This window comes from Rissa tridactyla, chromosome W (genome assembly GCF_028500815.1).
Source record: "Rissa tridactyla isolate bRisTri1 chromosome W, bRisTri1.patW.cur.20221130, whole genome shotgun sequence".
Classification (NCBI taxonomy): domain Eukaryota; kingdom Metazoa; phylum Chordata; class Aves; order Charadriiformes; family Laridae; genus Rissa; species Rissa tridactyla.
The window spans coordinates 17,191,500-17,216,308 of record NC_071496.1 but is presented as its reverse complement, the minus strand read 5'-3'; the positions used below and the strand labels follow the sequence as shown (position 1 = coordinate 17,216,308).

The 24,809-nt window shown below is 44.9% G+C and overlaps 1 pseudogene; it reads right to left on the bottom strand.

Moving 5' to 3' along the window:
* The window catches only part of LOC128901895 (integrin alpha-2-like), a 76,264-nt pseudogene extending 59,692 nt beyond the window's left edge, over positions 1-16,572 (bottom strand).
* Between the last annotated feature and the right edge of the window lie 8,237 nt (positions 16,573-24,809).

Sequence of the window (24,809 nt, the reverse complement as noted above, 5' to 3'; positions counted from 1 at the left end):
AAAACTTCCTAAGACAGGAAATAGACAGCCCTACCCGAGGGGATGCCATACTGGACCTCATAGTCACCAATGCGAGTGAGCTCATCAGGGATGTCAAGACTGGAGGCAGCTTGGGCTGCAGTGACCACACATTGGTGGAGTTCACAGTCCTGAGGGATATGTGCCAGATGAGGAGCGTAGTCAGGATTCTGAATTTTAGGAAAGCAAACCTCCAGCTCTTCAAGGAGTTAGTCAATAGGACCCCCTGGGAAACAGTCCTCAGGGACAAGGGGGCAGAACAGAGCTGGCAGCTCTTCAAGGACACTTTCCATAGAGCACAAGGGCTCTCGATCCCCAGGTGTAAGAAATCAAGTGAAGTAGGGTTTGATATATTAAAGTTGTAAACTAACTGAAGTAGGTGCTTAATATATTAGAACTGTAAATTAAAGTAGGAGCTTAATTTAGGAGACTGGGCGCCTTAAGACTGTACAAAGAGCAAATGCAACAGTTGTAGTACTAAATGTCAGAACTTATCTCCTATTTTTTAAGAAAGAATGCTTTAGGACAATATAACCTTGCAGTAGAAGCTTATCTCTCGAAACAAGGGGCCCAGGATTACTGAGGAATGCAGAGACTAGTCAAAGCTAACACTTTTGATGTGCCAGCAAGAATAAAGAAGGAGAGCAGAGGCCTGCAGTTCACCCAGAAGGTCACAATGATGAAGAGGAGTGGAGGAAGTAAACGACCACCAGATGTCTCTGAAGACCACCGAGAGACTCTAGTGCGCATGCGGGAGTGGGCAGTAACCTGTAATAATGAGTTAATGAATAAGTAATCATTTCTTGGAAAACTAGTGAATATGCATACATAGTATGTATTTAAACTGTACATCTAAATCAGTCAGTGCGCACATTAGGTGGAGCAATCCCCTGTGCGCCCAGTGCTGCAATAAAGAATACCTGCTTAATAGTCACCAAGGCTATTGAGTCTTAACTTCGGCATTTCGCTGCATCACAAGTAAGAAAGGGAGGAGACCAGGATGGCTGAGCTAGGACCTGCTGGTCAAACTAAAAGGCAAGAAGGAAATGCACAGGCAGTTCAAGCAGCATCAGGTGTCCTGGGAAGAGCATAGGGATGCTGCCCAGTTATGTAGGGATGAGGTCAGAAAGGACAATGCACGGCTGGAGCTGAACTTGGCAAGGAATACTAAGATTAATAAGAAGGGCTTCTACAGGTATGTCAACCAGAAAAGGAAGGTCAAAGAAAGCATACCCTCCCTGATGAGCAAGAATGGCAAACTGGTAACAAGAGACAAGGAGAAGGCTGAGGTTCTCAAAAACATTTTTGCCTCAGGCTTCACTGCCAGCCTCTCTTCTCGTGCCTCCTGAGTTGAAGGACTGCAAGACAGGGACCTGGGGGACAAAGTCCCTCCCACTGTAAGTGAAGACAAGGTTCGTGACCACCTGAGGAAGCTGAATATACACAAGCCCATAGGACCTGAGGAGATGCACCCCAGAGTCCTGAGGGAATTGGCTGATGTCGTTGCCAAGCCACTCGCCATGATATTTGAAAAGTCATGGCAGTCAGGTGAAGTCCCTGGTGACTGGAAAAAGGGAACCATCGCACCCATTTTTAAAAAGGGTAGAAAGGAGGACCCTGGGAACTACCGACCTGTCAGCCTCACCTCTGTGCCTGGGAAGATCATGGAACAGATCCTCCTAGAAGCTATGCTAAGGCACATGGAGGACAGGGAGGTGATTCGAGACAGCCAGCATGGCTTCACCAGGGGCAAGTCCTGCCTGACCAACCTGGTGCCTTTCTACAATGGAGCGATTACATCAGTGGACAAGGGAAGAGCTACGGATATCATCTATCTGGACTTCTGGCAAAGCCTTGACACAGTCCCCCACAACATCCTTCTCTCTAAGTTGGAGAGATATGGATTTGATGGGTGGACTGTTCGGTGGATAAGGAACTGGCTGGATGGTCACATCCAGAGGGTAGTGGTCAATGGCTTGATGTCCAGATGGAGAGGGGTGACAAGTGGTGGCCCTCAGGGATCCGTACTGGGACTAGTGCTGTTCAACATCTTTGTCAATGACATAGACAGTGGGATCAAGTGCACCCTCAGCAAGTTTGCCAATGACACCAAGCTGAGTGATGTGGTCGACGTGCCAGAGGGATGGGATGTCATCCAGAGGGACCTGGACGAGCTAGAGAGGTGGGCCCGAGCAAACCTCATGAAGTTCAACAAGGCCAAGTGCAAGGTCCTACACTTAAGTCAGGACAATCCTCATTATCAGTACAGGCTGGGGGATGATGTGATAGAGAGCAGCCCTGCAGAAAAGGACTTGGGGATACTGGTGGATGAAAAGCTGGACATGAGCCAATAATGTGTGCTTGCAGCTCAGAAGGCCAATTGCATCCTGGGCTGCATCAAAAGAAGCATGGCCAGCAGACCGAGAGAGGTGATTCTCCCCCTCTACTCTGCTCTGGTGAGACCCCACCTGGAATACTGTGTCCAGCTCCGGAACCCTCAGCACAAGAAGGACATGGACATGTTGGAGGGGGGTCCAGAGGAGGGCCACAAAAATGATCAAAGGGCTGGAGCACCTCTCCTGTGAAGATAGGCCAAGGGAGTTGGGGTTGTTCAGCCTGGAGAAGAGAAGGCTCTGAGGATACCTTATAGCGGCTTCCAGTACCTGAAGGGGGCCTACAGGAAAGCTGGGGAAGGGCTGTTTGCAAGGGCATGTAGCGATAGGACAAGGGGCAATGGTTTTAAACTAGAGCAGAGTAGGTTTAGATTGGACATTAGGAAGAAGTTCTTTACAATGAGGGTGGTGAGACACTGGAACAGGTTGCCCAGAGAGGTGGTGGAGGCTCCATAGAATCACAGAATCTTAGGGTTGGAAGGGACCTCTGGAGATCATCTAGTCCAACCCCCCTGCCAGAGCAGGGTCACCCAGAGCAAGTTGCACAGGAACGCGTCCAGGTGGGTTTTGAATATCTCCAGAGACGGAGACTCCACCACCTCTCTGGGGCAGTCTGTTCCAGTGCTCTGCCACCCTCAAAGCAAAGAAGTTCCTCCTCATAGAATCTTCATGGTTGGAAAGGACCTTTGAGATTATCGAGTCCAACCATACACACACCAAAAAAAAAAACCAACCAACCCCACAAACAAACAACCTACAATCTCTGCCCTTCAGAGCATGCCCTGAAGTGCCAAATCTAGACGTTTCTTAAATACCTCTAGGGATGGTGACTCAACCACCTCCCTGGGCAGGCCATTCCAGTGCCTGACCACTCTTTCAGTAAAGGAATTCTTCCTAATATCTAATCTAAACCTCCCCTGCCGCAACTTCAGACCATTTCCTCTGGTCCTGTCATTATTCACCTGGGAGAAGAGGCCAACACCCACCTCTCTCCAACCTCCTTTCAGGTAGCTGTAGAGGGCAATGAGGTCTCCCCTCAGCCTCCTCTTCTCCAAGCTAAGCATGCCCAGCTCCCTCAGCCTCTCCTCATATGACCTGGTCTCCAGACCCTTCACCAGCCTGGTAGCTCTCCTCTGGACCTGCTCCAGCACCTCAATGTCCCTCCTGTACAGAGGGGCCCAGAACTGAACACAGTACTTGAGGTGAGGCCTCACCAGTGCCGAGTACAGAGGCACGATCACTTCCCTACTCCTGCTGGCCACGCTATTCCCGATACAAGCCAGAATGCTGTTGGCCTTCTTGGCCACCTGGGCACACTGCTGGCTCATGTTAAGCTGGCCGTCCACCAGCACCCCCAGGTCCTTTTTCTGCTGGGCAGCTCTCCAGCCACTCTTCCCCAAGCCTGTAGCGTTGCTTGGGGTTGTTGGGACCGAAATGCAGGACCCGGCACTTGGCCTTATTAAACCTCATACAGTTGGCCTTGGCCCATCGATCCAGCCTGTCCAGGTCCCTCTGTAGAGCCTCCCTACCCTCAAGCAGATCAACACTCCCACCTAGCTTGGTGTCGTCTGCAAACTTACTGAGGGTGCACTCAATCCCCTCATCCAGATCATTGATAAAGATATTAAACAAAACTGGCCCCAAAACTGAGCCCTGAGGGACACCACTGGTGACCAGCCACCAAGAAGATTTCACCCCATTAATCACAACTCTCTGGGCACGGCCATCCAGCCAGTTTTTAACCCAGCGAAAAGTACACTTGTCTATGCCATGATTCTCCATCTTCTCCAGGAGAACGCTGTGGGGGACGGTGTCAAAGGCCTTACCAAAGTCCAGATAGACAACGTCCACAGCCTTCCCTGCATCCAGAAGGCGGGTCACATGGTCATAGAAAGAGATCAGGTTGGTTAAGCAGGACCTCCCTTTCCTAAACCCATGCTGGCTGGCCCTGATCCCTTGGCTGCCCTGCACTTGCCCTGAGAGCTCACTCAAGATGATCCTCTCCATGATCTTTCCTGGTACCGAGGTCAGGCTGACAGGCCTGTAGTTCCCCGGATCCTCCTTCCGACCCTTCTTGTAGATGGGCATCACATTAGCCACCCTCCAGTCATCTGGTGCCTGCCCTGTTGACCGAGACTGTTGATCAATGATGGAGAGAGGCTTGGTGAGCTCTCCCGCCAGCTCCCTGAGTACTCTTGGGTGAATCCCATCCGGCCCCATAGACTTATGTGCATCTAGGTGCAGAAGCAGATCACTGACTACTTCCTCCTGGATTATGGGTGGGTTGTTCTGCTCTCCATCCTTATCTTCCAGCTCAGGAGGCTGAACCCCCTGGGGATAGCTGGTGTGACTATTGAAGACGGAGGCAAAGAAGGCATTAAATATCTCAGCCTTCTCCTCGTCCTTGGTTGCAACTTTCCCCCCAGCATCCAGTAAGGGATGGAGATTCTCCCTGGTCCTCTTTTTGTTGATGTATTTATAAAAGCTTTTTTTGTTGTCCTTTATGTTAGTGGCCAAGTTGAGCTCCAGCTGGGCTTTTGCCTTCCTAATTTTCTCTCTGTATAACCTAACAAGATCTCTGTACTCCTCCTGAGTTGCCTGTCCCTTCTTCCAAAGGTGGTAAACCCACCTTTTATTCCTAAGTCCCATCAGAAGGTCCTTGTTCATCCAGACTGGCCATTTTCCCCGCCCTTTAGACTTGTGACACTTGGGGACAGCCTGCTCCTGGGCCTTTAAGATTTCCTTCTTGAAGAGCGTCCAGCCTTCCTGGACCCCTTTGCCCTTCAGGACTGTCTCCCAAGGGACTCTCTCAACCAATGTTCTGAACAAGCCAAAGTCCGCCCTCTGGGAGTCCAAGGTGGAGGTTTTGCTAGTTTAGTCCTCTGTTTGTGAACAGTAGGTCTAGCGAGGCACCTCCCCTGGTAGGCTCACCCACCAGTTGTGTCAGGAAGTTATCTATCTTCCACACACTTGAGGAACCTCCTAGCCTGCCTGCTCTCTGCTGTGTTGTATTTCCAGCAGATACCCAGCAGGTTGAAGTCCCCAACCAGAACAAGGGCTGGCGATTGCAAGACTTAACAGTGTGAATGACAGTGTTGAGTGTGTATGGATAAGAATTAAGGGGAAGGCCAACAAGGCAGACATCGTGATGGGAGTTTGTTATAGACCCCCTAATCAGGATGTAGAATCTGGTGAAGTATTCTATAAGCAGCTGGCAGAGGTCTCATGATCATTTGCCCTTGTTCTTGTGGGGGACTTCAACTTCCCAGACGTCTGCTGGAAATATAACACAGCAGAGAGGGAACAGTCCCGGAGGTTCCTGGAGTGTGTGGAAGACAACTTCCTAACGCAGCTGGTGAAGGAACCAACTAGGGGAAGTGCCCTACTGGACCTACTGTTTGTTAACAGAGAAGGTCTTGTGGGGGATGTAAAGGTTGGAGGTCGTCTTGGGCAGAGTGACCATGAAATGATAGAGTTTTCAATTCTTGGTGAAGCAAGGCAGGGAGCCAGCAGAACTGCCACCTTGGATTTCCGAAGGGCAGACTTTAGCCTGTTTAGGAGCATGGTCAAGAGTGTCCCTTGGGAGGCAGTTTTGAAGAGCAAAGGTGCCCAGGAAGGCTGGTCATACTTCAAGCAGGTGCTCTTAGAAGCACAGGAGAAGGCCATCCCCATGTCTCGAAAAAACGAGCCGACGGGGAAGACTACCAGCCTGGCTAAATAGAGAGCTTTGGCTGGACCTCAGGGAAAAAAAGGAAAGCTTACATTCTCTGGAAAAAGGGGGTTGGCAACTTATGAGGATTATCAAGATATAACAAAGCTATGTAGGGGGAAAATTAGAAGGGCCAAAGCTCAATCAGAACTCAGCTTGGCCACTGCAGTTAAAGACAACAAGAAGAGTTTCTATCAGTATATCAATAGAAAAAGGAAGACTAGGGAAAATGTAGGCCCACTGATGAATGAGACGGGTGCCCTAGTGGTAGAAGACACAGAGAAGGCAGAGCTACTGAATGCCTTCTTTTCTTCAGTCTTCACTGCTAAAGCTGCCTCTCATGAATCCCATACCCTGGAGGCAAGGGGAAAGGTCTGGAGAGAGGAAGATTTTCCCCTCAGTTGAGGAGGACCGGGTCAGAGACCACTTGGCCAAGCTGGACATTCACAAGTCCATGGGCCCTGACAGGATGCACCCGCGAGTGCTGAGAGAGCTGGCAGGTGTTATTGCTAGACCAATCTCCATGGTCTTTGAAAGGTCATGGGGAACAGGAGAGGTGCCTGAGGACTGGAGGAAGGCTGCCATCACTCCAATCTTCAAAAAAGGCAAGGAGGAGGACCCAGGGAACTACAGGCCAGTTAGTCTCACCTCTGTCCCTGGGAAGGTAATGGAACAGCTCTTTCTGGATGTCATCTCCAAACACGTTGAGGAACAGGAAGTCATCGGAAGTGGTCAGCATGGATTTACCAAGGGTAAATCATGCTTGACCAATCTGATAGCTTTCTATGATGTTATAACTGGTTGGCTGGATGAGGGGAGAGCCATAGATGTCATCTACCTTGACTTTAGCAAGGCTTTTGACACTGTCTCCCATAACATCCTCATTAGGAAGCTGAGGAAGTATGGGCTAGACGAGGTGACAGTGAGGTGGATCGAGAGCTGGCTGAGTGACAGAACTCAGAGGGTTGTGATCAGCAGCACAGAGTCTAGTTGGAGGCCTGTAACCAGTGGTGTCCCCCAGGGGTCAATACTCGGTCCAATTTTGTTCAGTATATTCATTAATGACCTGGATGATGGGACAGAGTGTGTCCTCAGCAAGTGAGGGTGACAGAGCACTGGAACAGGCTGCCCAGGGAGGTTGTGGAGTCCCCTTCTCTGGAGATTTTCAAGACTCACCTGGATGTAGTCCTGAGTAATGTGCTCTAGGCAATCCTGCTTTAGCAGGGGAGTTGGACTAGATGATCTCTAGAGGTCCCTTCCAACTCTGAAGTTTCTGTGATTCTGTGACTTCAGCCAGCCACTTATAGAATACTCCATCTGTCTCCTCATCCTGGCCAGGTGGTCTGTAGCATACTCCCAGCGCAACATCTCCCTTATTTGCCTTCCCCTTCATCCTTACCCATAAACACTCGACTTTATCATCACTGGAATCTAGCTCCATACAATCAAAACATTCCCTAATGTACAGAGCCACACCCCCACCTCTCCTTCCTTGCCTGTCCCTTCTGAAGAGCTTATAGCCATTCATCGCAGCATTCCAGTCACAACAGTCATCCCACCACGTCTCCGTGATGGCGACTACATCATAGCTGTCCTGATGCACAATGGCTTCCAGCTCATCCCATTTGTTGTCCATGCTATGTGCATTCGTGTAGATGCACTCGAGCTGGGCTACCCCCATCCTTGGCCCTTTATCCCTAGGCTCATTACTAGTAGGCCTGGTTTTACCCCTTCCCCCTTCGTTTCTAGTTTAAAGCCCTGTCCATGAGCCTTGCTAACTCTTGGCCTAGTACCCTTTTCCCCTTTCAAGATAGGGTTTTCCCATTCTTAGCGAGCAGGCCTGGTGTCCTGTAGATCAAACTATGATCATAGAACCCAAAGCCCTGCTGGTAGCACCAGTTTTGGAGCCAGGTATTGATCTGTCTGATTTTCTTGTTAACCCATTCATCAGTCCCCAAAACTGGAAGGGCAGAGGAGAACAGAATTTGTGCTCCCGAACCCTTGACAAGCCGTCCCAAGGCCCTGAAATCTTTCTTCATTGCCCTCAGACTTCTTTTCTCCAGCTCATCACTGTCTGCCTGTAAGATCAAAAGAGGGTAATAATCTGAGGGCCGTATCAGGCCAGGAAGCTTCCTGGTTATATCCCTAACATGGGCCCCAGGGAGGCAGCAGACCTCCCTGTGGGAAGGGTCCGGCCTGCATATGGGACCCTCAGTTCCCCTCAGACTGGAACCCCCCATAACTATTGCCCTCCTCCTGCTCTTCACAGCAGCAGTCTTAATGCGTGGAGCTGGCTGCTTTGGCAACTCCCTGGATGGGGCTTTATCGGTATCCTTAGTTCCCTCATCATCTATCTCCAGAGGCCCATATCTGTTCTGTACGGGCACCCGGGGAGGCATGGGAGGTCTGGAGGGGACTCTCCTGCTGCCCTGAGCAGGTACCTGCTTTCATTTCCCCCCATCCTCTCCTAGTTCCCCTCCTTCTGCCTGGTGACAAGAGGGCAGGGGAGCCTCTACCTCTCGTGGAGCCTCCGCCTGCTGCTTTTTCCCTAAGGACGGCAGGGTGTGGCTCCACCAATCAGTCTCCCTTTCACAGTCCCAAATGGTCCTCAGTCTTTCCACTTCCTCCTTAAGCTCAGCCACCAGGCTGAGCAGATCATTTACCTGGTCACAGCGCACGCAGGCGCTGTCTTTGCTGTCCTCCTGCCAGAGTGACAGACATTCCATGCAGCCCGTCGCCTGGACAGCTGCATGTCTCTCCGTCACGTCCGTTTGGGTTGCTTTATTCCTTTTGGCTTTGGCTACAGACCTAGTGGAGACCATGTTTCCTTTGCAGTCGACCTAGCCTGCCTGCCTGCCTGCTCTCCCCTTGTTCCTCCCCTCACAGTCACCCGTCCCGCGCCGCACTCTGCGGTGGCTGCCCGCCGCTGATGTCGCCTCTCCGACGTACACCCTCCTCTGGTGCTCCCGGGCGGTTCCGCGGGTAACACCCAGGGAACGCCCACTCGATGCTCGTTTGCTCAGTACCCAACGACCTAGTCGCTGCGCTCCCGAAGGGCTGCTTTTATGAGGGGGGAGTGGTCCCACCCTCCTCCTCGTTCAGACCTGCCGCCGGGGGTGCTGGCTCCGCCCCACTCCTCCTCAGCTGTCACCACCCCCCCGGAAGTGCTGGATACTGGCTCGGGCTGGCCACTTTTCTTGGTTTGAAAGAGCCTCAAAAACGAGCCCCTTTTTGCCGGCCTTTTTTGCCGCGATTCCCTTCCCCAGTACAGTCTTACCTGCACTGGAGCTGGTCTCCTCGGCGGGTGACCGTTGGCGTGTTTACGCCCCGTTTAAATCTGCCGCCGGGGGTGCTATCACCACCCCCCCCGGAGTTCATGTTTAGGTGGAACTTCCTATGCTCAAGTTTGTGCCCATTACCTCTTGTCCTGTCCCCAGGCACCACTGAAAAGAGCCTGGCCCCATCCTCCTGACACCCACCCTTTAAGTATTTATAAGCTTTGATAAGATTCCCCCCTCAGCCGTCTTTTTTCCAGACTAAAAAGACCCAAGTCCCTCAGCCTTTCTTCATAAGAGAGAGATTCCAGTCCCCTAATCATCTTGGTAGCCCTTTGCTGTACCCTCATTCCAGCAGTTCCCTGTCCTTCTTGAACTGGGGAGCCCAGAACTGGACACAGTACTCCAGATGCAGCCTCACCAAGGCAGAGTAGAGGGGGAGGATGACCTCCCTCGACCTGCTGGCCACACTCCTCTTGATGCACCCCAGGATGCCCTTGGCCTTCTTGGCCACAAGGGCACATTGCTGGCTCATGGTCATCCTGGTGTCCACCAGGACTCCCAGGTCTCTTTCCACAGGGCTGCTCTCCAGCAGGTCAGCCCCCAACCTGTACTGGTGCATGGGGTTATTCCTCCCCAGGTGCAGCACCCTACACTTGCCCTTGTTGAATTTCATTAGGTTCCTCTCTGCCCAACTCTCCAGCCTGTCCAGGTCTAGCTGTGTGGAAGCACAGCCTTCTGGTGTGTCAGCCACCCCTCCCAGTTTTCTGTCATCAGTAAACTTGCTGAGGGTGAACTCTATCCCCTCATCCAGGTCATTGATGAATATATTGAACAAGACCAGACCGAGCACTAACCCCTGTGGAACACCGCTAGTTACGGGCCTCCAACTGGACTCTGTGCCACTGATCATGACCCTCTGAGGTCTGCCATTCAGCCAGTTATCTATCCACCTTACTGTCCACTCATCTAACCCACTCTTCGTAAGCTTACCTATGAGCATGCTGTGGGAGACTTTTTCAAAAGCCTTGCTGAAGTCAAGGTAGACAATGTCCACTGCTCTCCCCTCATCCACCCATCCAGTCGTTCCATCATAGAAGGCTATCAGATTGGTCAAGCATGATTTCCCCTTGGTGAATCCATGTTGACCACTCCTGATAACCTTCTTTTCCTCCACATGCTTAGAGATGACATCCAGAACGAGCTGTTCCATCATCTTTCCAGGGATGGAGGTGAGGCTGACTGGGCTGCAGTTTTCCCAGGTCCTCCTTCTTGCCCTTTTTGAAGGCTGGAGTGACATTGGCTTTCCTCCAGTCCTCAGGCACCTCTCCTGTTCTCCAGGACCTTTCAGAGATGATGGAGAGCGGTTTCACAATAACATCTGCCAGCTCCCTCAACACTCACAGGTGCATCCCATCAGGGCCCATGGATTTGTGGGTTTCAGGTCTGCTTAAATGATCTTTAACCTGATCGTCCTCAATTGAAGGAGAGTCTTCCTTACTCCAGGCTCTCTCTCTTACCTCCAGGGTCTGGGATTCCTAAGGACTGGCCTTAGCAGTAAAGATTGAAGCAAAGAAGGCATTCAGTAACTCTTCCTTCTCTGCACCCTCCATCACCAGGGCACCCACCTCATTCAGCAGCAGGCCCACATTTTCCCTAGTCTTCCTTTTACTGCTGATGTACTTGAAGAAGCCCTTCTTATTGTACTTGACATTCCTTGCCAGATTTAATTCCAAGCGGGCCCTAGCCTTCCTCATTGCATCTCTGCATACTCTGACAATGTTCCTATACTCCTCCTGAATGGCCAGTCCCTTTTTCCACATTCTGTAAATTTCCTTCTTCCATCTGAGTTTTTCCCTTCCTTCTAGAGCCTTAGCCCATGGGATTCCTCCAAGTAGGTCTTTGAGGAGGCCAAATTTAGCTCTCCTGAAGTCCACAGTTGTAATCCTACATTTTGCCCTGCTTCTCCCATGCAGGATCCTGAACTCCACCATCTCATGGTCACTGCAGCCAAGGCTACCCCCAACCTTCACACCCCCCAACTAGTCCTTCTTTGTCAGCACAAGGTTCAGCAGCACACCTCTCCTGCATGCTTGGCTGTGTTGTCTTTCCAGCAAATGTCAGGGTAGTTGAAGTCCCCTATGAGAACCAGGGCCTGTGATCATGAGGCTATTTCCAGCTGTCTGTAGAAGACCTCATCGACTCCTTCTTTCTGATCTGGTGGTCTGTAGTAAAAACCCACAACAGTGTCTCCCACATTAGTCTGCCCCTTAATTCCTACCCATAAGTTCTGAACACATTCTTCATCCACCCCTAGGCAGAGCTCAATACATTCCAGTTGCTCTCTCATGTAGAGAGCAACTCCACCACCACACCCCACTGGCCTGTTTTTCCTAAAAAGCACGTAGTCATCCATGACAGCATTCCAGTCACGTGAGCTATCCTGGCTACAGACTGGGAATAGCTCACATGGGATGGAATACCTGTGTCCCTGACAGAGCCTGGGGAAAATTAACCCTATCCCCACCGGAACCAGTACAGCATGTTTTATATTTACTGGTTTAATTTTTTTTTTCTTTTTCTCTTTTTCTTTTCATGCATTTCCTCTTTAGTGTGTATCTTTGCTCTTTATTTTTAAACAAATATAGGTAATAGGAAAATAAAAGTAGAAAGGACCTCTTAAAATCATCTAGTCCTTTTCCCTATATTAGGGGAAGCAAAGAATAGATACGAAGACCAGAAAACTCTCCACTCTCATAGATGCTTCTCTGCACACTCTAAAACAGTTCTCACCATCTAACTTTTGATCCTTTGAACAAAAGACTCAAAAGTTCAAAAATTAGAGCGAGCTATGGCAAGAGAGTTTTGACTGACAAACTTCAAAGGCCTAGAAGACAGAACCCAATGCTGCTTCTCCAAGAAGGAAAAAAAAGCAAACTGTAGGTCATAGAATCATGGAATGCTTTGGGTTGGAAGGGACCTTTAAAGGTCATCTAGTCCAACCTCCCTGCAGTAAGCAGGAACATCTTCAACTAGATCAGGTTGCTCAGAGCCCCATACAACCTGACCTTGAACGTTTCCAGGGATGGGGCATCTACCACCTCTCTGGGCAACCTGTTCCAGTGTTTCACCACCATCATCTTTATATCTAGTCTGAATCTACACTCTTTTAGTTTAAAACCATTACCCCTCGTCCTATCGCAACAGGCCCTGCTAAAAAGTCTGTCGTCATCTTTCTTTTAAGCCCCCTTTAAGTACTGAAAGGTAGCAATAAGGTCTCCCGGGAGCCTTCTCTTCTCTAGGCTGAACAACCCCAACTCTCTCAGCCTGTCCTCATAGGAGAGGTGCTCCAGCCCTCTCATCATCTTCGTGGCCCTCCTCTGGACCCACTCCAACAGGTCCATATCTTTTCTGTACTGAAGACTCCAGAGCTGGATGCAGTACTCCAGGTGGGGTCTCACGAGAGCAGAGGGGCAGAATCACCTCCCTCAACCTGCTGGCCACGCTTCTTTTAATGCGGCCCAGGATACAGTTGGCTTTCTGTGCTACAAGCGCACATTGCCAGCTCATGTCCAGCTTTTCATCCACCAGTAACCCCCAAGTCCTTCTCAGCAGAGCTGCTCTCAATCCCTTCATCCTCCAGCCTGTACTGATAGTGGGGGTTGCCCTGACCCAGGTGCAGGACCCTGCACTTGGCCTTTGTCCTGGTTTGGGGTAGAGCAGAGCCAACTTTCTGTTCAGTGAGAGAGGCTCTTGCTTATACTTTTTGCTGTGGCAACCAGGGTCAGCTGACTTGGTTGTTTACCCCATGGAGGGGTTGCACCTGTGGGGAGGAGCAGACAGGTCAGGTGATCCAAAACTGACCACTAAGGTATTCCATCCCATCTGCCACACTCAGTATAAAAGCTGAGGGATCAAGATGTCAGGGTTCTTCAATGGCTCTCTTTCTTCAATGACTGATGCCTGAGGAGGGCTTTGTCAGTTTGTCTACCTTTGATCCCCATCTGTGTGCTCTGGAATCCAGTTCCCATTTGTCACTGAGTCTAGTCTGGAACTTTCCTCAGTGCCTTCTGGTGACATCTCCCTGGGAGCATGATATGGTTTTGTATATATATTTGTATATATTGTATCTATTACATTATTTCGTTTTTTATTATTAATATTTCATTAAAGTAGTTTAGTTTTTTCTGAACTCATCAATCTAGCTCTCTTCTTCCTCTCCCTTGCCATTGAGAGGTGGGGGAGAGCATCTGTTGTCTTGTCATTGGCCAACCTGGCCCAAACCACGACAGCCTTGTTGAACCTTATGAGGGTCACATGAGCCCAATTGAACCTGTCCAGGTCCCTTTGGATGGCATCCCGTCTCTCAGGTGCATCAACTGCACCACTCAGCTTGGTGTCATCTGGAAACTTGATGAGGGTGCACTCGATCCTGCTGTCCATGTCACTGAAGAAGATATTGAACAGTACTGGTCCCAATAGGGACTTCTGAGGGACACCACTTGTCACTGGTCTCCAACCAGACATCGAGCCGTTGACCACTACTCTCTTGATACGACCATCCAGCCAATTCCTTATATACCAAAAAGTCCATCCGTCAGATCCATCTCTCTAATTCAGAAGGAAGGATGTTGTGGGGGACCATGTCAAAGGCCTTGCAGAAGTCTAGAGAGATGACATCCATAGCTCTTCCCTTGTCTGCTGATATAGTCACTCCATTATAGAAGGCCACTTCTGCACAATGATGGTCTCGTCATAAAAGCATGCGGTGACAAATGCTCCCTTCTGACAGAAAGCAGCATCCTGACCTTATGCAAGGCTCAGTCTGTGTATCTCACTCCTAATTCAGCCATGTCATCCTGTGTTCTGCACACGGGCTGCAGCCTTTGCATCGCTTAGAGGAGAAACCAACTCTACTGAACACTTGAGTGTTTTTGTTGTGTTTGTTTTTAAATAACGCACACAAGAAAAAGTGCTACTGTCCCAAGAAAAAGAAAATAGCCTAAAATTTAAGAGAACAAGAGAGTAAACTATGAGTGACCTTTTTTTTTTTTTTTTTATAAAGCATGTCTAATGATTTCTTGAGAGGAAGACTGAAGAGAGCTTTTTTTCACTGAAGAGTCTCTATCAAGTCATGGTTACTCAAACTAGAGTTGATAAAATTCCCCTGACTTTTGGGGCTGTGGTCAGACATCGTGCAGTGAATGAACAAATTATGAAGTTCTTATCTATAGAAAAGTTTCCCAGATTCATAATATTCATATAATTGGGAGAAGATGGGAAGTTCCAAAGTTACTTTCTTTCCCAAACTCCACCATATATTATCAAAGAAAGTGGTAGTGGAGGAGTTTTTAATATCAGAAGTAATAATAAAACAGGGAAATATAAAACATAAATAGCTTGGATGAGTCTGGATCCTAGTGCTCCTGTTGTAAGCTTACAGAAAAAAATTACAAGAAGGATAAAATGCATGACAATTTCTCTAGACAATACCATGTATGAGCCAAAGCAGCCAATTGACTTATTCTCCTTCAATAGTTTTACACAGAAGTTTTTTAAAAAAGGGAGCTCTGATCTATGGGTGACTAAACATATAAAGCATGCAGTAACACAGTGAGAAGCTGCCACAGCATCAGGTGAGGAGCAGGGGGAAGTGCCTACCCAACAGAGGGAGAGGAAATGCTGAGCTTTTAGTTCAGACAATACAGCTGTGCTCTCCTCTTACTTTGCCTCCTGGTCACTGGTGGTAAACACAGTAACACCAGAGATGCATTAGCATCTAGGTAGTCTTACATCTTTGCATATGCAACTAATTGCAACTGCACAGTGGCTCTGTGCAGGGCTATGCATAAATGTCTCAGCTAGCTCAATTTTTTTGTATGGGCTTTTCCAAACTTTAACTGTAAAATACATTTTCATATGCATTTCCATGGATTTCAGATTTTGACATCTTACTTTCTTTTTAATGAAAAAAATTCAGCTACTTACTATCTGTCCATCATCACTTAAACAAACATGCCAATTTGTGGCTATTTTGGTTCTGACACTGTTTCAATCTATGGAGAATGATGCATCTAAAATATTGTCTCAGCTTATGATAATATATATAACTTGTGTGACTTTCCGCTCTTGACTTAAAACCATATATACACAAGTAGCCACCTGAAGTAGTTGAGTATCACTAAACTATTTATAGACACATAGTCCCTGCCATGAAAGACACCTTAAGTTTTGTGATTGCTGAGGCTGCAGAAGAGAAAACAATGTGTTTTTCATTAAATGGGCTTACTGTGGGTTAATATTTTAAAGTTCTTTTTTAAATCAACATTACTAGAAAAAATATTTTACTAATTACTCATCAAGCCCAGTGTTGTGTCAACAGTGGATTTCACATCAAACTATGGCTGAAGAAATGCAGCAGACACAAAGCCTTTGCAAGAATTGTGTTATGATATACATCCAAATATGCCGTCCCTTGTCCCTACTATATCATATACAAAGTGATATCAATTTAAGTTCACTTAATTTTAATATTAATAATTAGAACTTCCCAGCCCTAATCATTTGTTTCAATCTCAGCAGTGTTAAAATGGAAAAATATCCCCCATGTATGGAATGCATAACAGAGATGCTACTGCTACAGGAGGGACTGAAATCGGCATTAAAATTCTACAAGAAATTGTGAATCTGAGGAAACTGGTGTATTGGAGATGAAAGTAAAAGTTTAACAGAAAGATAGACCTCAGACCGCATTGTGTGAAGGGAAAAACTCTGAACCTTCACATGCATAGATCTTTAGCGTATTTTCACTTCTGTTTTAATAAAGTCACTATTTACTAGTAAAAAGATAACTCTAATATAAAGATGAATTAACTGGATGCATTTAAATGAAATTTGGAATTGTAAAATAAAAACAAGTTGCAATATTTCTTCCTTAACCTTTTAACTGGACATATAGAAAGTGTTCAAACTGCTTACCATTTGCCTTGTTCATTTTAAACTGTTGAACTATATATCCAAACTGTTCTCTTGATGAGCCAGAAAATACTTTTGCTTCTAGGACCCCAACATTGTAGGCTTCGCAGCAGTTATGAAGAACACCTGTTAACAGAAAGATTAATATTATCACAGAAGCAATTAAAGAAGAATTTTTATCCCAGTGAAAAAGGCTCTTCATCTGTGCTAACTCCCTCGACAGAAGAAAATACAATGTAACATGCAAGAAAAAAACCAGCTGTCTCCCTACAGTACCCATCTACACGTGTAAAGCCTGTCTTGCACTCTTTACAGGTGTTATAATATTGTGGGCAGAGATTAATGACTCATTCACTGTTTGGCTTAAAAGTTGCAGCATTACTAATGGGAATGTTTTAGCTGAAGGAAGGCAAGAAATATGATTCAGAGGTACATTATCCTCCTTTACCTTAAGGCATAAATTAAGTTTATGGCACAGCAAACACATCAACAGCTTGCTGAGGTACATTAAAATTACACTGACTATAATTGCTAATACTGTTTGTATTCTAGTGTCTATCTGCAACTTAATGTTTGAAACACTGGAACAAAAATCACATTATCTACTGCATTAGAAAACCTACATTTTGGAGTCATTTTATTATCATGCCAGAAACATTTCAGTCCAAACAGTCAGAACAGTTGTCCAAACAGGAAAACTTAGAAATACAAACATGCAAGATATTACTGCATTAATAAATCATGACACTCAACACAAACTTCACTTTGCTGTGGTTATGGTATTAATTTCTTTCCTTGGGCACTTGCATGCCTAGGAATAAGGGTATGCCAATCCACGCCATTTTTGGGGGGATCCAGTAGTGTGGGCTGGGGACAAGGTCCTAAATATTATGAGTTTTCAGGGCATGGGGACCCACTCCTCATTCATAAAGGACCTGATTTCTATCTGATCAAGAGCTGTAGGTGGACATCTGTGAGAATGTCCACTACAGAAGCTGCAGGAAAAGGGCCAGAGACCCCTAATAACTGAGTAGATAGCTCCTTCTCCCATAGCTTGGAAGTGGAAGGATGGAGACAATGGTGTGATCCCAGGAATAAACTACAGCCCAGCTAAGAAACACCTTAGGGCTACTGACAATCCTCCAAAAATGGCAGCAGTGGAAGAAATCACAACCTGGTTGCACTGTGCAGTTACTGCCCAAGGTTCCCAGGTGAGGCCGGTTCACAGAGTTGCTCATGGGTTAAACAACATCCCTCACATTTTCCCTCCCTTCCTGTGTGCCCAGACAGAATGAGTTTTATCTGCTCTACACACAAAATATGCCTCACCAGTTATTTAGTATGAGTCATTTTATAGTAAAGTGGCAATCTTTAAAGGATCCCTGTTATAAGAGATTATCATAAGGAGAGATGTGCTGATCTTTGTCATCTTAAAAATCTAAGCTTAAATTCTAAGTGTTTCTCTAGCTTTGATGGTCAGAGAGAGCTCATTGTTGGTATCACTCTCTTTCGGGTCCCAAAACCAGTTTTGGAAGAGAGATTAACAGGGATTAAATCAGTATAAAACAGCACATCACAGTAGTTTAACTATAATAGTAATAACAATAACATCATAGTGATAACATTAAAATCGCAACTGCAGGTTTGCAGGCAAAGTTCACTACATGTAAAAAATTTCAATGAATTTTGTATCTTTGCCCATAGAATAGAAAATACAAGAGTTACTATCAGAAGACTAAATAACTCACACAGTTACTACATTTTGACCACAAACTCAAAACAGGAAATCATGTATTAGTTATTTCAAACAACCACTATCTACAGCTGACTTCTGTAAAGCAAACAATCACCCTTTGCTAAAAGTATAGTTCCTTGAGAAACATCGGTAGAGATAAATATATTTCCTGAGTCATGTTATTTAAGACTGAAGAAGAGAATATGTACAGACATATCACTCTGTTTTGCAATACTTTTGACATGAGCGTGTTTACAGTCCTCCTCGCTGATCTTCCATTACTTTCCCACAGCTGACCTTTCTTGCCTAAAGGCAAGAACGTAGTCTTCCAGATAAGACAGACACCAGATTTTGTCAATGCATCAAGGACTGAAGACCCACTTCTGAATAGAGGTTCTGATGACAGCAGGTCAGTTCTTTCTTTGTGAACTTCAAGAATATGCTCTACCAAATAGATAATCTTATAAGTATTCCTCAGGCTCCCTATCAGGATAATACTAATTTCTAAGGTATGATACACCATCTGAAGCATAGTGTATAATGTAGTGAAGAGGGTAAAAAAGAATGGAGAATATTTCTGCAATAAAGAATTTATATTAAATCATATTGAAGGTCTTTTATTCTCGGTTTTACCAGTGATATGCTGAGCTGTATACAAAGCCATGTTGAAGGTTTTCCTATGTATGTCTTGGATTGCTCAGTGTTTGCTCGGTTCAATTACTCTCCTATTTTGTTCTTTTCCACCGTCACTACCTTTTTTTTTTTTTTTATCTTTAAAGCTTATCTATTCCCAGTTCTTTTGATCTCATGTTAAATTTTAATTTTATTTGTGTATGCTGAGCAGATCATCACAATGGATACTTTCTGATTTTCAATAAATAAATAAAATATGTGGGGAGTGATTTTCTGCTAATACAAATTCCCAGGGATTTTTGCATCCCAGTTTAATAAATATTTACCCCTTGAGAACTGAGGTATCCAATGTACTAACAGAACTAAGAATATGTTGTGTAACTAATAATGCAGATCATATCCATTACAGAAATATCCTTTATATATATCTTCTATCTCAATTTCACCAATACAATATCAATTTATATATTTATAGAGAACAGTTTTATAGTTCACAGAACAGTTTGAGTTGGAAGGGACCTTCAAAGATCATCTAGTCCAACCCCCCTGCCATGGATAGGGACATCTTGCACTAGATCAGATTGCTCAAAGCCCCATCCAACCTGACTTTGAACACTTCCAGGGCTGGGGCATCCACAACTACTCTGGGCAATCTGTTCCAGTGTCTCATCACCTTCATCATAAAAAATTTCTTCCTTATATCCATTCTAAACCTACCCTCTTTCAGTTTAAAACCATTGTCCCTTGTCCTGTCACTACAGACCCTGGTAAAAAAAAAATAAAATTAAAAAAATATAAAATCTTTCTCCATCTTTCTTAAAATATTATAGAATATTCTCTTATGCTATGGGAGCATTAAGTTTAGAGTTTGTGTGAAGAAGGTATTTATTCTCTTAAGCTTTCATTGTTTATAATCATTCTTTATATACATTTTACAAAAAGCTAACTGGATTGCAGGAAACTCCAAAACCTCCAACAGCAAACAGGACTGTGTAAAGAATTCTGAAGTACTCATTCCAAATTTATGCCATCACCAAGAAAAAAATCTACTTCATAAGAGAACTTCTATTTTCAAACAGTTTGTTTACCTGAGAATAATGAGCACTGAAACCAGCTTGAGACATTTCCATTTCAAATGAAGCTGCCTGATGGTCTGTTGTTGCTATTAAACAGAAAAAATTAATTTTTAAAGTAAATGAGTTTCAATCTGAAAAAGTATCTGAATAGTGTAATGAAAATATTCGTATGATAGTAAAGGATAACATAATTAACTAGAATATTCAGTGAATATAGTTTGCCATAGATTTTCATAATAAATACAGAAATTAAGATCCTTGTTAAATACTACCATTAAGTATGAGAGTTTCCGTTTTAAAATCATGTCTCAGAACTTGTCCAAGAAATATTTCTGCGCTAAAACTGTCCAGATTTGACCTCAGGCTCATGATAAATATGTTTGAAATGTTTAATTAATATGGTTAAGTCATTTTCCACTTGAGCTAAGCGAACAATAAAATGCCATCCATTTAACTCTGGCCTTTTATTCAAGCAACTAAAAATTCATAGGCTCCTGGTAGAACTTTAATGTAACACTTGATGTTTGTATGAACCTTTGTAAAAGAAACAACATAGGAAAATCTCAGCTGTCCAAGATTCATAAGCCTCAGGGAAGGGCTTGGGAACTATAACCCTTCCCAGAAAGTTACATGAAAATCTTCCTGTTTCTCTTAAGTGACTATGAATAAAAAAGGTATCAGATAATTTAGTACTAGTTTCAGTATTTTCAGGTAGTCATATGCTAGTTATTAAATTCTGATGGGCTACTTTGCTGTCAAGGTACACCTGAGAGATCACCAGGGAAGAGAAAGATCTGCCTTTTCCCCTACTTAAAAGCAATACTCAAGGACTATTTTGACACCATAAGCACCACAAGTAAGGTAACTATATTATGCATATTGAGAGCAAGATATGGTATCGAGCAGTAGCGAGGAACTATGAAATCTGTTCTGAGGCTTGTCCAGGAAGCGATCACAATTTGCTACCAGCTGAGTGCTGGGGCAAACCTCAAACTGTGTGAACGAAACTGAGACATAGCAAACCATGGCTGCATGAATTTCAGGCATCTGGACAATTAAATAATACTGAACTAAACCACAGAGGTTGCTCCCTGGAATATGATGCCTTTGCCAGTTGTTGGGATTTATGGCCAGTCATAGGAAGGAGACATGATCTCAAACACAAAATGTTTGACACACAAACGTAGGCCATCATGGCCAAGAAGGCCAATAGCATCCTGGCCTGTATCAGGAACAGTGTGGCAAGCAAGACATGGGAAGTGATTGTCCTACTGTACTCAGCACTGGTGAGGCCCCACCTCGAGTACTGTGTCCAGTTTTGGGGCCCTCACTTCAAGAAAGACATCGAGATTCTGAAGCAAGTCCAGAGAAGGGCAACAAAGCTGGTGAGGGGTCTGGAGAACAAGTCTTATGAGGAGCAGCTGAGGGAACTGGGGTTGTTTAGCCTGGAGAAAAGGCGGCTGAGGGGAGACCTTATTGCTCTCTACAACTACCTGAAAGGAGGTTGTAAAGAGGTGGGGGTCAGCCTCTTCTCCCAAGCAACAAGTGATAGGACAAGAGGAAATGGCCTCAAGTTATGCCAGGGGAGGTTTAGGATGGATATTAGGAAAAATTTCTTCACTGAAAGGGTTATTAAGCATTGGAACAGGCTACCCAGGGAAGTGGTTGAGGCACCATCCTTGGAGGTATTTAAAAGACGGGTAGACATAGTGCTTAGGGACATGGTTTAGTGGTGGTTTTATCAGAGTTAGGTTGAGGATTGGACTCGATGATATGAAAGGTCCCTTCCAACCTAGACAATTCTATGATTCTATGTTTCACAAGATGTAGCCGCTTTGCTAAGTCTGAAAAAAATTATGGTTCTTTTTAAACATAAAACTCTTAAGTTGTGCATTTGCTGATAAAAAATATTTTCATGCAGTAAAAGATGCTCTTTAATGAGCTAAAACAGGACTCTCACAGTTTAAGGCAGAGGACAATGCTGGTACTGTTAGTATGTGCAGCTCTGAATGCTGCTTAGATAACATCCCCCAGTCTAACTTTCCATTGAATTTCAAACTGTCAAGTATCCAACAAAGGATATTTTGTGGAAAAAAAAAAAAAAACACAACAAAAAAAACCACACACATTTGTGCCTGCCTATGGATTGGATAAAACATAAAATTGCTGTCAAAACCAGAAGTCCATGCCATGAGACACAGAGGCATATGAAAAAGATTATGTGTAAAAGTCCACTGGGTGTCAAGCGTGGGTTTTTGTTGGATTTGATTTTTCAACTCTCTCTCAATTTTCCTTTGCAGTTTTTTAAATGCCAGAAACAAAAAGAAAACAAGAAAACCAAGAAAGAAAATCCAATGTACTATTACACTAGTAGGAAGCTATTTAGATTGAGAGTTTAAACACATTCAGATACAGAATTTCAAGAATCAAGGTTCCTGTGACCTCCATGTTATGCAAAGAAGTTACTTCAGCTACACTGTATGTGGTTAATTCCTCTTTTCCACATTGCACACATCCAATAAGATAGACTGTCACCAGAAAGATGGGTGGGACAGAATTAATCTGCTGTTCTCCCCTGCCACAATAATGCATCCATTGACACAGTTGCGAATCTCAAATAGCTCCTGAAATGCTTTGGGAGAGACAGGAAACCATGCCTAAAGAATCAACAGAAATAGATTTAGTCAGCATCTTCTAGCTCCAGCCTTATCAACCTATCGGAACAACTCAGCCTTGCTATGTTTTGACATAAAGCTAATATCCCATTTACAGTTTCCATTCTGACTTCACTTGCAGCCAGATTATGTGATTTCCGGGACTTCCACACGTGGAGGGGGGGGGCATAATTTCTTGCCTCGTATCACAGGTATCTTATATAGAAATTTTAGCACAGTTCCTAGCAAAGATCAGAAAGCCAAGAAGCCTTTTGGGAGCAGTAAAATTACCTAGCTCGTCTCTTATGGTGTGGATTAAAATAATTTTCCACATTTTTTTGTTTCAAATAGATATTTTTTATAATACAGCCAAGTCTATCTAAAAAATTGAAAATAAGGCAAATATATCAAGGCACAAATATCCTAAAAATTTATAATAAGTTTATGTTAAATAAAAAGTAATAATATTCAAGAAGTAGAAATTTGTTACTGCATCTTGTGCAGAAAATTAAAGCAGAATTCAAGGACTGCAACAGCACTTGTTGATACTTAAAGAGGTGCAATATGCTTAAAGTACCAAAATACCGAAAGGACATGATGACCAGCATTAGTCATCTCAAGAGCTGACTATGATATAAACAGAAAACATTTCTACAATTTGATCAGGGGTTGATCAACCTCAAGGGGTTGATCTATGGTGTGAAATCTTGATTTTGAGTACACAGATGTCCAGAAATTCAGTCATGTTAGATCTTATTATCATATCATTCTTCCATTCTCATAGACTACCAAAACAGTTGATTAAACTTACTATAAATCCATTATATTTAATAGGTGTAACTAACAGATTTGATTCTGCTAATAAAAGACAAAGATTTTTCTTACTTTTTTCGACGTACAACGCACATATTGAAGACTAAGTTTTCAATTTCTGTTTGAACAACTATTTTTCCACTGCAAATGTATTCTTCCTAGTAAACAGGGACTTAACAAAAGAGCTCCTGTTCAATGAACCTCAAAGCACTCAATGAGCCTCAAAGCACTCAATGAGCTTAAGTAGGCTAAACTTTGGTCTTTAGAGAGATTAAATTCTCCTCAAATTAATTCGTTTTAAAAGTAAGGAAACAAAATCTTCCAGAAAGTAAGAAGATAGGAATATATAAACTGGAAAAAACATTTAGTAACAATAATCAGAAAACAGTAATATTTGATCAAGCAAAATGATATACTAACAAAATACCTAAAAGCGTCTGTCCTGGTTCCAGCGGGATAGGGTTAATTTTCCCTGGTATTCCATGCCATGTGAGCCATGCCCACCCTGAGCTGCCGGGGGAGGGGGCAGGAAGTCGCTGCTTGGAGCAGGCTGGGGGGTCCTGGGGTCCTGTAGGTGAGTGGCAGGGAGCTGCAGTTCCATAATCGTGTTTGTATATTCCTCTGCCCGTGTTATTGTTGTTGTTTTCTTGTTCCCTTTGCTGTTCTGTTAAACTGCCTTTGTCTCAACCCAAGAGTCTTGCCTTTTTCCTTCTAATTCTTCCTGTATTGGGAAGGCCCGAGCGAGCGGCACGTGGTTCCTTGTTGCCATCTGAGGCTAAACCACGACAACGTCTAAGAAATATAGCTCCAATTTAAAAAGCTTTAAAATAATCTCTCATATTTCTATTATTTCTTAGTGTCGCAGTTTGGGCCAGGTTGGCCAACAACAAGATGACAGATGCTCTCCCCCATGTCTCGCTCTAAGGAGAGGAAGAAGAGAGATAAAGAGAGTTATGAGTTTACCTCTGCACTGCCAGTTGCTCTGCTTCCACTGCTTTAACCACTCCCACAGAGCACTGGCCACCATTCATGAGTCAGTACAGAGATAGAGTATTGGCCACTTTTCCCATTCAGCAATGTCTAAGGCCAGCTGGATGGCTTTTACCTCTGTAAATTCATTCATTTCACCTTGTCCTTCAGCAGCTTCTGCAACTCATCGTGTAGGACTCCACACAGCAGCTTTCCACCTTCGATGCTTTCCTACAATACGACAAGACCCATCAGTGAACAGAGCATACTGTTTCTCATTGAGTGTTCATTATATGGTGGGGCTTCCTCAGCAGGAGTCACCACCTCCTCTAGTGGCATTGTGAAGTCTTTGCCTTCAGGCCAGTTTGTGATCACTTCTACGATCCCTGGACTATTGGGGTTTCCTATTTGAGCCCACTGCGTGATTAAGGCAACCCACTTTTACTACAGGTAGCATCAGTGGCACGATGAGCAGAAGGAACTTCACCCTTGAACATCCAGCCCAGCACTGGTAATCGGGGCACCAGGAGGAGCTGTGCTTCAGTACCAATTACCTCTG